Source organism: Odocoileus virginianus, chromosome 16 (assembly GCF_023699985.2).
Source record: "Odocoileus virginianus isolate 20LAN1187 ecotype Illinois chromosome 16, Ovbor_1.2, whole genome shotgun sequence".
NCBI classification, from domain to species: Eukaryota; Metazoa; Chordata; class Mammalia; order Artiodactyla; family Cervidae; genus Odocoileus; species Odocoileus virginianus.
This window is the reverse complement of record NC_069689.1, coordinates 33,477,878-33,492,829: the sequence shown is the minus strand read 5'-3', so window position 1 is coordinate 33,492,829 and position 14,952 is coordinate 33,477,878. Positions and strand designations below refer to the sequence as shown.

The following is a 14,952-nucleotide window of genomic DNA, read 5'->3' as shown; positions in this document are numbered from 1 at the left end:
TTTTTTTTTAAAGGAATGCACACTAACATCTTTTAGAACTAGTGTTCCTGGGAGCAGAGTTTCCTCAATATTTATGAAGCCGTCAAGGAGACTGTATACATGTGGCAAGCTCATGTCACAAAACTCATGGGTTGGGCACAGCTTCCACTCTGTCAATTTCAGTGTGATCTGAAACCTTAGATGACACTGATACCTCCCACTCCAACAAAAGATCTGCTGGCCTTTTGTGATGCAGCTTTCTACTTTTTGGTCTATCAAGCATTATTTGTCAGTGTACTGCTGAGCTTGCTGTAATCTGTGACTGCTTTTAGCACTAAGTTTCTATTAAGAACTTTTGGCTACAGACAGGATTTTCTTCAGTAGGGAATCTACTACTATAAATATTCAGCCAAGAAGTACTTACAGCATAGTATAGACCTTGATCCATGAGGGTAAGTACGTAACAATAGACCATCTAACCTGAAAAGTGAAAATGAAAGAGTTAGTTACTCAGTCATGTCCTACTCTTTGCAACTCCATGGACTGTAGCTCGCCAGACTCCTGTCCGTGAAATTCTCCAGGCAATACTGGAGTGGGTTGCCATTCCCTTTTCCAGGGAATCTTCCCTACCCAGGGATCAAACCCCAGTCTCCAGTATTGCTGACAGATTCTCTGCCATCTGAACCACCAGGGATTCAGGGTAACCTGGAAAGAAGCAGTTAAATTCAGAGCTGGTATTTCTGAGCAGGAATATGAAGCAAAGGTAAATCTGTAACTGCATAGCTGTCACATAAGAATCAACTGCAAATTATGTTCACACTTGACTAGGACCCTTAATATCCTTTTCAACTTCTCATTCTCTGATCAGATTAAGAAATAGTGTTTTACATGTGCATAAACTTTATGGTTTCGTCCTAAAGTTGCCAGCATATATTTTATAAGCAAGTCAGTTAACGCCTTTGGGTCTCAATTTCGTCCTCTGGAACACAAGCGTGTTGTACTACAGGATCTCTAAGCTCTCCAATTTTAAAATTCAAATATTCTGTTGTTATTCTTACAAAAATCCCTTCACAGTAAATAGAAATAGAAACCAAATCCCAGGATAGCTAAATGATTTGTCTATGTTTGGAACAAGATTCCAGAAGATTTTAAAACCAGGTCTTCTGAATCCTTGTCTGTTATCTTGTCCACTATATTTAATATAGTACCACATATATTAAAAACTGTATAAGATATGTTAAACACCTTTACAAGTCTTTCTTTTATGTAGTCATATATTTATTTTAAAATTTTATTATCAGCATCACCTTGAAAATACAACTATTTTTTTTAATTCAAAGAAACAAAGATAGGATTCTGCTACCTCCATGAAATTATTTTCATTTATTTGCTTTTCTTTTAACTGTTACTGTCATATGTCAAAGCAAAGTCATATGCATATGGCACATCAAATTTGTATTCATAGTAATTTTCATACCATTGGCCATATAAACATCAGCTTCTGTGTATGAGACTGGTATCATTCAATCACATGGCCTTGAGGGGGAAAACTGCTATCTCCTATTTATCTCCTCATAGGGAGGCATAACTGGCAAGGAATGAAGACCTGAAATGGTTCTGTAGTTTGCTATGACAGCCTTTTCCTTCATATCCGCCTTCAAAATCTCATGGTTAAGCACTTCCCTGGTGGTTCAGTGGTTAGGACTCCGCACTTCCACGGCTGAGGGTGCAGATTCCATTCTTGGTCAGAGAACTGAGATCCCATAGGCCTCACGGTTATGAATGAATAAATAAATAAAATCACATGGCTAGGAGTCATTCCTCTGGCTTTCATTAGAAAGACAAGGAAAGAGGCTTTAGGAAGTCCATGTTGAATGCTGTATCCTGAGATGGGAGAGAAAACCCTGGAGATCTCTTCCAGCTACTTCTTTCATGGAGTTTTCACCTTGGAAGATAGGGAGGTTGTGACCCTGAAGAAATAAACAGCAGGACCAGAAGGTTTCAGTGGAAAGAGGGAGGACTGAGCAGCATCAAACTCACTGTGGCCAGGGAGAGAAGGCTCTGGATGATGGGATCCAGAGCCGATTCCAGGAAGTGGGAAGGAGGTGTCTGTGGGGAATCAATAAAAGTGGGGCTGAGAGGAATGAGAAGACTCCTTGGTCAGCCTGTCAATTTTTCCCTGCCAGAAAGTTCCTGATGGGAACCACAGGAAACACTCTCATAAGCCAAATTAATCATGGAGTATATCAAGGTGAAGGAGCAAAATTTAATGACATTAGCGGCTCAGTTCTAAACATGAGCCAAAGCCCAAGGGAACAGGATAGGTCAAGCCAGAGGTAGAACTGAAGAAGAATATTACACAAATCCTCAATTTCAGCTGCAAGCTCTTTAGGCAGGTACGCTGTTTACCTGCAGACAGGCAACTTAAGAGAAGAATTTAGTGCTTTAATTTAGGAATGTTTCATCCTTTATAAGTAGCATATAAGGCATCCCACCAGAACTTTATTCACCAATTGCAGACATTTGAATGTAAAAGCTTATGATGGATGATCATCCACTTAAAATTAAATATATTGGAATATTAATCACACAAGATAATGTGATATTATAATTCAAATAATTTGTTGTAAAATTAATAATCAGAGATTATTTGCCGACCTCAAGAAATTGAATGTATTACTCAGTAAAAGGGCAAAACTCTAACTGGTTGATAATAGTATTCTTGCTGAATTATAATTCATGAGGAAAAACTATATATAATATTATAAAATATTAAAATTCTTATCAGTTACTGCATTTATGAAGATAGATCTATTATTAACTCCTTTGGGACACATTATTGCTGAAGATATTCTAATAAAAATTCGTTTATATGTCAAACTTGTTTAGCTTTAGTCTTAGAATTAAGAACCTTATCTAGATGCAAATATTTAACTGACTTGCATGAACAATAGCTAGAAATTAAATTAACCATATAATGCAGTTAAGATAATCAGTGGAGCCAGAGTCATAGATCAGAAAGAAAAGAGAAATGTTAATAATATGGAATAGAATTACATACTCTCGAACTCGATTTGCTAACCTACAGGCATTCACAGACCAGAGTACAAATCCATTTATATGCCATACTTGCTCATCTTAATAATATTTTATTGACTTACACATTTTCTCCTTTGGTCTGCTTCCTCTTCCTTACACCCCTTGAGATCAAAATTTTTAAAAAATCTTTTTCTTAAGTATTATGATAAAACATTGTTTTTAAAAAGCAAAATATAAAATCCCTTTATCACGTAACTGCACTAAAATATGGGTGTGTTTATAAACAAAGACTACAAGAGAATACATAAAAGTGAAATAATGGTATTTGAGCAATGAACTTACAGGTTTTTTAATCTTTGCATTATTTGTAATTGTTTATATTATTTTTACAAAAAAAAAGGACTTTTTAAAGTTTTCTCTTTGCAATTTCCAAGGGTAATTTTTCCCCCTTTGGAAAGATGCTTGACACATGGTAGGTGCTCAATGTATTGAATTTGATGACTAAGTATACAAAATGGCAACTGTAACTGCTGGCAGATTTTCCTTAGAGATGCCAAATGATGACACTGGCTATGGTGAGGTAAGGATAAAATAAGTATTTACTCATCCCAGGGGCTTCTAATTACCTGTCCCTGAGACTGTTATTAGTAGAGTGTCCATATACCTTATTGTCTACTGGGACACTTTGAGAGGGAAAAGGGATATATTTATAAATATGCCAGGTTCTTAGATATGACACCTAAAGCACAAGCAACCAAAGAAATAAATTGGACCTCATAAAAATTTAAATGTTTTCTTATCCAAGGACACCTTGAAATCAAGGATAAGATTTCCTCCTCAGGAAAATAAAGAGACATCTCATAAAATAGGAGGAAATATTTGTAATCATTTACTGGTAAGGGTGAAGTATCCAGAATATATAAAGAGCTCTTATAATCCACAATAAAAAGACAAATAACCTAGTTAAAAATAGGTAAATAATTTGAACAGACACCTCTCCAAAAAAGATATACAAAAGGAGCTTGAGCACATGAAAATATGTTTAACATTGGGCATGAGAGAAATGCAAATCAGAACTATGACATATCACTTCACAGGTACTAGGAGGGCTATAATTCTTTTAAAAATGGAAAATAACAGGTGTTGGTGATAAAGTGGAAAAACTGGAACCTCCACACACTACCAGTAGGAATTTAAAATAGTACACCTGCTTCAGAAAACAGTTTGTCAAGTTTTTCAAAGAATTAAACAGAGTCACCACATGATTCAGCAATTCCACTCATAGGTATACATTTAAAACAACTGAAACATACATTCACACACAAAACACTGTACTCCAATGTTTATAGCAGCATTATTCATAATTCATAATAGCCAAAAAGAGGAAACAATGCAAATGTCTACCAACTAGATAAATGTATCAACAAAAATATATCTCCATACAATGGAATATTATTTAGTCAAAAAAAGTAATGGAGTTTTTGATACTAAGTTTCACATGCTATGACATGGATGAACCTTGAAAACATTATGCTGAATGAAAGAAGCCATATGCGAAAGGTCAAATATTGCATGATTTCAGTTACGGCTACTGTCCCAGTTATGGCTACTGTCCAGAATAGGCAAATCCATAGAAATCAAAGATGTGAGGAGGAGTAAGGAAAATGTTCTGGAATTAGATAGCAGTGACGTACAACCTTATTGCAATATTGTATGATACAACAATACTGTACCACCCTGTGAATACACTAAACATCATTGAATTAGACACTTTAAAGTGGTAAATTTTATGACATGTGAACTATATGTCAACACATAATATAAGCAAACAAATGAGAAATCTGGGCCAATAGGAGAATTGGGACTGAATTATGGTCACTGTAAATCAGGCACTCAATGTATTTTCTATCTTGAAAGATAAATATGTGGAGAAAGTTGGGAATGAAGAAGGAAAGTAGATGCTTTTTTCCCAGGACAAAACGTTTAAGTCTGAATTCTAAAACTTTAAAGTACAGTCTATACTAATATGAGATATTACTTTCAGATCATCTTCATTTTGCTTCATCTCTCCTACACAATATAAAGCCAAAATTTAGTGTTTTCATTTTATGTATGTCACCATCTTCTGTGTCTTCCAAACAATATTTAGACATAATTAGTGTTTCAGTTGTATTAACATCTCTCTCAGCTTCTTTTGCTTCATCTCCCACAAATAGTAGTCAGTCAAAATTTAGCATCATAATTCCATTCATATTTCTTCTGTTACCTCCCTGCAACTCTTGAGTACCTCTCAGCATCCTATCTCCCTTATGTAAGTCTCTAGTCACTTCTTTTTTCTGCTCTATCCCATACAACTTAGGTTGCTCTTTCTCCTACTCATCTCACTTTATCTTCTAAAATACCATCCTGTTGCTAATAAACTTTCCTCCATTAACTTTTCCCTAACAATATTTAAAAAAAATTTTTTTTTGCTATAATGGAAACCTGACTTCCTTCTGACCATGAACTTTCCTGTAAGTGAGTGATTATTATTTCAAGACCAGGAGATGGAATTGACATTTCCCTGGCTCTCTCATGGTTTTCAAACTATAATTCTTCTTTGCGCCTCCTCTGACATCCTCTTGTTACATCACTCTCTTCCCATCCACATCTCTGCCTTTTGCTGATCTTCACATTTTCACAGTGATTAAAGATTGGGGCTCAGGTCATGGGTATTTTTTGCTGTTCTGAGTCTTATCATTCTGGGTTACCTTTATTATCCAAATGGGGCACTAGCTTTTAAATTCCTTGATGTCTTCCACTGCAGCTACACATTCCCATGGCAACATTCTAGATTTTATCACTCATAATAGCTCGACCTCAGAGATCTTATACAAGACCACTCTCTCACCTTTCCACATCTTCCACTCTCTTTTATAATTCTCCTTCTAAACTCTTAGAAGCATGTCTTCTCAACCACTTCCTTCATCTAATCTGTTCAATTTTCGTTGATTTTGCTTTTTCCACTTTCGGTTTATGAGGTCAATTGTTCCAACCACTTTTTTACTAGCATTCCCAATTCCTTCCACTCCATGACCTTAATACACTGCATCTCCTCTGCCAATCCCTGAATGTGAATCAACCCAACCATCTGCTTTTTCCCATATGCTCTTGGACTGCCAAGAAAATTGTGTAACTGTGCTTTCTAATTTGTTGCATTATTTATGCTTTTGAGCCTCAGCTAGTTGGCTCACTTACCCATTTCCTGAAGTGGCTACGTCAAACATTCACTGTTACCCTCCAGCCACTAAGTCACACCATCTTCCTCTCTCCCAGATGACCGTGTCTCATGTTTTACAACTAAAGTAGAGGTCATAGTATCTAAATTCCATGAGAGCTCTCCTTTTCATCCCATACTCAGCAATCTTCTTTCCTTAGCTCAAAGATACCCAAAGTTCTCCAGTATTCTAAAAGAATTTCTCTACCAATACTTTCGATATGATATTTTGTTCCATAATTTTGCTCCATAAATCTGTTCTTAATTTCTCTACTTTCTCTTCCTTAAAAACATGCTAACTTTTTGCATCTTACAAGAAAAAAAAAAATCGTTAATACTGCCTTCCCACAAAACTACCCTCTTCAATTTCCTTCATACTCAACTTTCTGAGAGTCATCTACATTTACTATATTTTCTTAGTCCCATTCAATCTTCAAGATATTTGGTTTACATAATTCAAAGGAATGTGTTCTTGGTAAGGTTCATAGAGACCTCTCAGTTGTCAGTCTAAGTGGCTCATAAAAAATTCTACCTTATTTGACTTCTTTACTGGATTGGCTATTGTTCACTATGATCTACTTAGAGAGAAATGATCTCTTCTCTTGGATTCTGTGTCTCTTAGAATGTTTCTACTTCTTCTTGTCTCACTCTAGCTAGTGAGTTAGAGTTAGCTAGCCTCCTGACAGCATCTCTTAGTCTGCCTGTTTCTTAAATAATCAGATTCTTACTGTTTGCTTCCTTCTCCATACTGCACTGCATGCTGTGCTTAGTCGTGTCCGACTCTGCAACCCTATGGACCATATCCCACCAGGGTCCTCTGTCCATGGGATTTTCCAGGCAAGAATACTGGAGTGGGTTTCCAACCCAGGGATCAAACCTGCATCTCCTGCACTGGCAGGCAGATTCTTTATCACTGAGCCACCTGGGAAACCTATATGTGTGTGTGTATATATATATATATATATATATATATATATATATATATATATAGCTGCATCAGGCCTTAGTTCTGGCACGCAGTATTTTCACTGCATCATGTGGGATCTTTTGTTGCAGCACACAGATTCTCTAGTTGTGGATGGGGGCTCCAAGGGTGCACAGGCTTCCTTAAGGTTTATCTCTTGACATCTTTTCTACACACTGTCTTAGAAAACATCATCCACTTTGGTGACTTTTTAAAAAAGTGTGTAGTTCCATAGTTTAAGTATACCCACATTGTTGTATTTCTAGAACCTCTTCATCTTGTACAACTGAAATTCTATCCTATTAAACAACTCTCCTTATGCAACAACCTATCCTCCCCCCAGCCCCTGGCAACCACTATCCTACTTTCTGTTTCTGTGACTCTTACTACTTTAGATACCTCATAGGAGTGGAATCATACAGTAGTTTTCTTTCTGTGACTGGCTTGTTTCATTTGGCATCATGTCTTCAAGGTTTATCCGTTTTGCAGCATGTAACAGAATTTCCTCTCTTTTTAATGCTGAATAGTATTTCACTGTATGTGTATACCACATTTTGTTTATTCATCCAGTCTTCAAACAATGTATGGGCTGCTTCCACCTCTGGCTACTGTGAATAAAATACTGCTATAAACAATGGTGAGAAAATATCTCTTTGGGACCTTGCTTTCATTTCTTTTGGATGTAAATTTAGAAGAAGGATTGCTAGATCATATGGTTAGTAGTATTTTTAATTTTTGAGGAACCATCGCTATTAACTTCAGTGACTTTAACTACCATGTATGTGTAGCTAACTACACAAATCTACATTCATGCCCCAATCCCTCTGTCTCCTGAAATACATAAAGACAGGAACTTATAAAGGAGGAAAACATGATTACCTTTTTATCCACTATGTACCATTGCTTCTAAACAAATTCTCATTTAAAAAACTATGCCTTTTGAATTCTGAGTGTGTCTAACAAAGAAATTTTAGGAGGGCTAACAGTCCAGCGTTTTTTTCTACTGATTATTATGTAATTCACGATGAATTACTATTGTAAGCTTAATGTTAGGCATCTTGCAATGTACTTATCTGCTTCTCATAATGCTTACTACTGTTTTGCACTTACTAGGTAGTATCTGGTTCATTACCTAATCTAAAATAGTAACCAGACTGAGAGTAGCAGTGGCCCAGTACCAAAATACTTGGGTGATTTCTTTCCCCTATTTGTAAATGAAAAAGACAGGATGAAATATAGAAATTACTATATTATTACTCTCACACATATTTTTAGGAAAAACACAAATATGTGAGTTATATACTGGATAAACTTTATTCTGAGCATATGACTTCAGTAAATAAGAATCGATCAATAAAATATTTTGAAAAGTTTAGCATACAACAAACTTACAATGCTACCAAAAAGGAAGAGTTTAAAAAAAAATTTTTTTGGAGGGTACAGGCACTCATCATTATCATTTATGAGATGATAGCAAGAACACTGAACGACATTTAAAATAATATTCTGAAATCCCCTTGAAATGAAAATTAGGCCCAGATTTATAATGGGGGAAAATAAAAGCTTCCCAACACCAAGGTGATCGAGGGCAGAAAATTTAATCATTGCTCAAGAAAATAAGACACTTTTCTGTTTCACTGGTAAATACAGTTTTAAAACTTGCAATAATTTCTGCCAACTCAGAGCCCTGAGAAAATAAGTCACTTTTTTATAGAAAGAAGAAGAAAAGGATATTGTCAACAATGTAAAAGGAATGCAGAGTAGCAACAGCTCAAAATGGACTGGCAGACTATGAACAACTGGAATCTCCACGGAAACGGAGAGCTATGAGATGGCAAAGGGCGCAGTGAGAAGCCTGAAGCCCAGCTTTCAAAACCAAATGAAAACTCATGAGATGCAAGAAGGATTTACTTATTTTGATGAGTAACACACATGCTAGCTGAATTAAAAGAAACAATTACAGCTTAAATGAACACAAACTGAAACTTTTTTTTTCAGTTTATTTGATTAAAATTTAACCAACTGCTGATTTATAACACTCAGTTTACAGAGTTCCACAAAATGGTAAGAGCTGAATGGAATTTCAGAATTTGTCAAGTATAATTCCCTCCCTTATGAGTCCTGAAGGGAGTGAGTTACCTTCGGCTGGTGTAACATGAGTCCATGGAAAAGCCGAGACTCCAACGGAAGCCTCCCAGGTCTTGGTTCAGACATATCACCACAAAGGCTATACCATTAGTTCTCAGATGCTAGTTTGTCTACGAGTCACAGGTAGGGAAAAGTGATTTAAGATGCAGTTTCCAGGCGTTTGTTCAGAAATTGACTCAGTAAGTCCAAGGTGAGATACGGGAATCTGCATTTTTAACAAGTTTTCCTAGTAATTCTGACTAGGGAGATACTCAGACTGTACTTCAGTAAACTACTAGTTATTCAGTGGCTCAGACTCTTTGCGACCCCATGGACTGCAGCACACCAGGCTTCCCTGTCCTTCACCATTTCCTGGATTTTGCTCAAACTCATGTCCATTGAGTCTGTGATACCACCCAACCAACCCATCCTCTGTTGCCCCCTTCTCAGAAAAACTACTAGAAAACTTGGCAAATCATGGGTCATTTAGAAATAGACTCTTCTCTTCTCTCAGGTGCAGACTTTCAGGGACAGTTAATTAACCTAACTGGAAAGGAGGAAAAGTTATTTCTCCTAGGGGCACCATTTGGGACATTTCTTTAAAGACAGAGAGGCACAGAGTGTAGAGGCTTTTCTATAAGGTAAGTATAATGAATCTGGGTTTATCAGTGATATGCAGCAGGCTCACATGCAACCGGGGCCTCTGAGAGGAGAAGCTAAACAGTAGAGGCTAAAGGGGAGAAAAGAAGGGGAATAAATTAAAACCCTTGTGTGTGCTTAGCTGCTCAGTCATGTCCGACTCTCTTGGACCCCGTGGTCTATAGCCTGCCAGGCTCCTGTCCTTGGGGATTCTCCAAGCAAGAATACTAGAGCGGGTTGCCATGCCCTCCTCCACAGAATCTTCCCAATCCAGGGATCGAACCCGGGTCTCTCGCATTGCAGGCAGATTCTCTACCATCTAAGCCACCAGCAAAACCCTTTGCAAACAAAATAACCTCATTCTTGGAATGGACAGATGGATACATAGGCAGTAAAGCAAATATAGAAAGATGCCTATTGCAGAATCTAGGTGGTGGGTATGGGGGTGTTAACTATGTAATAATTTCAAGTTTTCTGTATGTTTGCACCAACTTTCCCAACTCTTGAAACCTGAACTCCAGGAAACTAGTGTTTCCACTTCTCCAACTTTTTCTACCTATTTGTCTAACCTTTCTTTCCTTTGTCAATTTTCCTCTTACTTCTGTTACTATAAATTTGGTTGGAACTCAAATCCTTTGTTGTTCTCTGCATCATCTCTCATAGATCTCATCTTCAAAATTATACTAAAATGCCAGCAGTCCCTTAAACTAGAAGAAACCTCTCCCATCTCCAAATTTCCGTGGTACCATTTTAACCTCTTTTCTGGCACCTCTAGTTTTCTCGGTTTTTCGGTTAACTTTCTTAACACACCCGTTCTGTTGTAACATACATAAGGAAACTGCCTTCTCCTTTTTAGCGGGCCTCTTATACTTACCCAGAGAGGCACTCAGTAATATTGGATGATTAAATCTTGTCTATTTATAGGGTCTCAATGATCACTTTTATAAACAAGATTTTACCGAATCTGGTGGATGGTACTACTTTGAAAGTGAAAACTTTAAAAGGTCTGTCACTCAGGGCAGACGGAGCCCAGATTTAAGAATCTTATTTATAAAAGTGACCATTGAAGCCCTATAAATAGATAAGATTTAATCATCCAATATTACTGAGTGCCTCTGTATTATCTCTGCCCTGAGTGACAAATCTAGTAGACATTTTTACTTTAGGTGCCTGAAACTCAATGTATTAAAATCTGAATTCATCTTCCTCATCTTCCTCATCTTAAGTGATTTCTGATTCCTTTTAGCTCCCTCACAACTAATCAGATGTCCTGAAGTGTATTTTTTTCCAAAACACCTTTCAGTATCACCAATTTTGTTTATTTCCATGTTCATGGGCACTACCAAGTGAAGCCAAATCCCTTTATGTCGGCACTACTCAAAAAAATTAAAATTAAAAACCTGTCTTCCTGTCACAAAATTTCCTTCTCCTTGCAATCCTTATGTTCCCCACCCATGCATGCTATGTGCTTAGTCATGTCTGATTCTTTGTGACCCCATGGACTATAGCCCACCAGGCTCCTCTGCCCATGGAATTTTCCAGGCAAGAATACTCAAGTGGGTTGCCATTTCCTACTCCAGGGAAGCTTCCCCACCCAGGGATCCAACCCGGGTCTCCTGTGTCTCCTGCAATAGCAGGTGGATTCTTTACCACTGAGCCACTTAGGAAGCCTATATACCACTGTCAGGACTATTCTCTTAAAAACCGACTTGGGATTTCCCTGGTGGTCCAGTGGTTAAGACTCTGTGCTTCCACTGCAGTGGGTGTGCGTTTGATCGCTGGTCCAGGAACTAAGATCCCAAAAGCTACATGAAGTGGCAAAACAATTGTCTTAATTATGTCACTCTTTAAAAAGCCTTCAGTGACACCTTATTATCCCCACCCCTTGTGCCTATCCTGGAGAAGAGAAAGGCTACCCACTCCAGTATCCTGGCCTGGAGAATTCCATGGACTGTATACTCTATGGGGTCGCGAAGAGTCAGACATGACTGAATGACTTTCACTTCACTTGTGCCTATAAAAATTTTACCCATTCTACAAGGGGTGGCTCAGGTTGCCATGCCTGTTTTAACACAGGGATTCACCACTCTAGCTGGAAATATCTTCTCCCTCTGCTGCTATTCTATAGCTCAGAGATAGCACTGTCCACATACGACTGGTCACACAGTATGTTTCTGTGTCTATCATGTCCACTACTAGATGGTAAATTCCTTGAGGTTAAGGGTCATATCTTGAACCATCTGTATTTCACATAACTCTCAGATACACTGCTGACCTGCACATTCTGAGGATTATAACTTTCAAATGGAGAGCAGCTATCTACGAAAATGTTAAGACTTCCAACACCTGGCTTGAAAAAGGTGAAGTATGTATAGGATGAAAAGAAATAAAAGTCATGAGGACTATATGAATGTAATCAAGATACAAAATAATATAGGCACTGAGAAAATGCAACTGTGATGATCATATCTACTCATTAAAGAGACTTACCTTGGGGTTGCAAAGTAAAAGAATGCCTAGAGTAGAAAGTGTGTCTCAGTTTATCTATGTTAGTACAAAGCTAAGTAAACAATATCTCAAAGTTGGAGCCAAGGATGGCATTTTTACTAGTATAGTTAGACCTGCCCTAAAAAGACTCCATTATCTCCCCCTCATAAAAAAAGTCCACAACTGCTTTCCCAACCCCAATTTTTTATAACAGTATTATTAGCTAATGGTTCTCAGATACTCTTAAAGAGGGTGTGGTACGTTCTCTACATGAATTCTTTTCACATTCAGGAAAAAAAAAGCTGATGTAATAGGTCAAATTGTATTAAGTTTCTTAAGAGAAAAATGCTAGATAACTCAGGATAAAGAATTCATTCATATGGAAAAGTCCAGTAAAAAGAAGCAGGATCATATTTATCATGAAGTTGCCTACTATTTGTGATGCATTCCACAGAATTGCTTTATTTTGTAATTAAATATAGGCTTCCCTTGTGGCTCAGCTGGTAAAGAATCTGCCTGCAATGTGGGAGACTTGGGTTCGATCCCTGGGTTGGGAAGATCCCTTGGAGAAGGGAAAGGTTACCCAGTCCAGTATTCTGGCCTAGAGAATTCCATGGACTGTATATAGTTCATGGGGTTGCAGAGTCAGACACAACTGAGCAACTTTCATTTTACTTTGTAATTAAATATAGAAGGGTCTTAAAGCTTGTCATATCAAAATTAGTATTTTTTAATACAAAGACATTTATTTGATTCATAAAAGGTTTACTTTAAAAAGGACTCAAAATATTTTCTTAAAAATTGGCACTTCCTTGGTGGCCCAGTGGTGAAGCCGCCACCTGCCAAGGAAGAGGACACAAGTTCAATCCCTGATCCAGGAGCTAAGACCCCACATGCCACAGGGCAAGGAAGCTGAAACTCTAATTGACTTTATTGAGAAATGCATGAATCAGGCAGCATCCTATTGAGCAACTAGAGGGGTGCTAGGAGGGGTTGTAAAAAATGGAAGCATTTCATAGGAAGAAGGGTGGGGCAAGGTAGCTCTTAGCAAAAGAAAAGAAAGAACTACTTTTAGGCTGAAACATCTTTAGGGGGAAGGGCTGAAGGGTTTTATTACATAGATGGCTTCCTCTTCTTGAGGATAGAGAGCACCCATATGGCAGATTGTGTGTGCCTAGCTGCTAAGTCATGTCTGATTCTTTGTGACTCCATGGACTGTAGCCCGCCAGAGTCCTCTGTCCATGGGATTCTCCAGGCAAGAATACTTGAGTGGGTAGCCATTCCCTTTTCCAGGGGATCTTCCCAACCCAGGGATTGAACCCAGGTCTCCCGCGTTGCAGGTAGATGCTTTATTATCTGAACCACCAGGGAAGCCCATGGCAGATTACCACATTGGTATTGATCAGAAAACTCTAGACTGATTGATTAAGACTACATTTCTGAGAGAACTCTCCTACACTGTTGGTGGGAATCTAAGTTGGTTCAGCCACTATGAAAAATGGTATGAAGGTTCCTCTGAAAACTAGAGTAGAATTACTGTATGATCCAGCAATTCCACTCCTGGGCATGTATCTAGACAAAACTCTAATCCAAAAAGATTCATGCAGTCCTTTGTTCATAGCAGCACAGTTCACAATAGTCAAGACATGGAAACAACTTAAATGTCCATCGACAGATGAATGGAAAAAGATGTGGTACATTCATACAATGGAATACTGTGTGTGTTGCATGTTAAGTCGCTTCAGTCATGTTCAACTCTTTGCAACCCTATGGACTGCAGCCTGCCAGGCTCCTCTGTCCAAGGGATTTTCCAGGCAAGAATACTGGAGTGGCTTGCCATGCCCTCCTCCAGAGGATCTTCCCAACCCAGTGATCAAACCCACATCATTTTACATCTCCTGCACTGGCAGGTGGGTTCTTCACCACTAGCTCCAAAATGGAATACTATTTAGGAATAAAAAAAAAAAAAGAAAGAATGCCATTTGCAGCAATATATATGCAACCAGATATTAGTAAGTCAGACAGAGAAAGATACAGTATGATATCACTTACATATGGAATCTAAATATATGACACAAATGAACCTATCTACAAAACAGGAACAGTCTTGTGGACACAGAAAACAGTCTTGTAGTTGCCAAGGGGGAGGGGGTTGGGGGAAGGTAGAGAGAGAGACTGGGGTTAGCAGATGTGGGCTATTATATACAGAATGGATAAACAACAAGGTCCTACTGTATAGCACAGAGAATTATATTCCATATCCTATGATAAATCATAATGTAAAAGAATATAAAAATGTATATATAACTTGTATAATTGAATCACTTTGCTATACAGCAGAAATAAACTGCTACAATTGTGAAACAATTTCACAACATTGTTAAGTCAGCTATTCTTCACTTTTCTTTTTCTTATAAAAAGACCACATTTCTGGTGAAGGTTGAAACTGAAATTAGGTTAG

At 37.8% G+C, this 14,952-nt stretch overlaps 1 protein-coding gene across 2 annotated transcripts in view; it reads right to left on the bottom strand.

Annotated features, from left to right (window-relative positions):
• HEATR5A (HEAT repeat containing 5A) overlaps positions 1–14,952 on the bottom strand; it is a 123,264-nt gene that overhangs the window by 98,516 nt on the left and 9,796 nt on the right. For both annotated transcript variants that reach the window (XM_070478052.1, XM_070478053.1), the window contains exon 2: positions 404–459. The gene's annotated coding sequence lies outside the window, so the exon portion shown is untranslated. The remainder of the gene's footprint in view (positions 1–403; positions 460–14,952) is intronic.